This window comes from Halyomorpha halys, unplaced genomic scaffold (assembly GCF_000696795.3).
Source record: "Halyomorpha halys isolate HHAL.00 unplaced genomic scaffold, Hhal_1.1 Scaffold19.1, whole genome shotgun sequence".
NCBI classification, from domain to species: Eukaryota; Metazoa; Arthropoda; class Insecta; order Hemiptera; family Pentatomidae; genus Halyomorpha; species Halyomorpha halys.
In genome coordinates this window covers 576970-577515 of record NW_027115129.1, presented here as the reverse complement: position 1 = coordinate 577515, position 546 = coordinate 576970, and the positions used below count along the sequence as shown (strand labels likewise).

General features: G+C 26.9%; 1 protein-coding gene across 7 annotated transcripts in view; it reads left to right on the top strand.

Moving 5' to 3' along the window:
• LOC106681107 (G protein alpha q subunit) overlaps nt 1-546 on the top strand; it is a 101568-nt gene that overhangs the window by 59745 nt on the left and 41277 nt on the right. The window lies entirely within an intron of this gene.

The following is a 546-nucleotide window of genomic DNA, read 5'->3' as shown; positions in this document are numbered from 1 at the left end:
ATTATATTGTAATAAGGAAGAAATTGTTGTCATTCACTAAATCAAGTTAATACCTTAAGAATCTTCCAGTCAAAGGATTATTAAATTTAGAATAAATAATTATTTATCGGACCACAGTCGGATTCGAACACAGGTAGTTGGTAGCACAATGCTTTACTGAGCTATCTTGCTCCATCTTCTACATATCTTTATATGATATGGCTATTATTTTTATTTTACCACCTATTAATTCTTGAAACTTTAATTTTAGTTATTAGAAAATAATTATTCAATACCCATTTTGTAAAAAGATTGCTTGATTCATTTCAGTACTGTGCAATCTTTTGGCTATTCCTAGATATACACCGATTCTTAATTTTAGCTAATTTTATAGTGTGCCTCGGTATAAACAATCTTTTTCTGCATCATTATTTTTATCTTTTATTTTTGTTGAGCCAAGATTTATGACGATTCTGAGATAGCATTAACATATCTTATTTTTTAACTTCTTCAAGACTGAAAACAATTTATTTGCTAGTGAAAAGTAGTTAATTTTATTTAGAATAA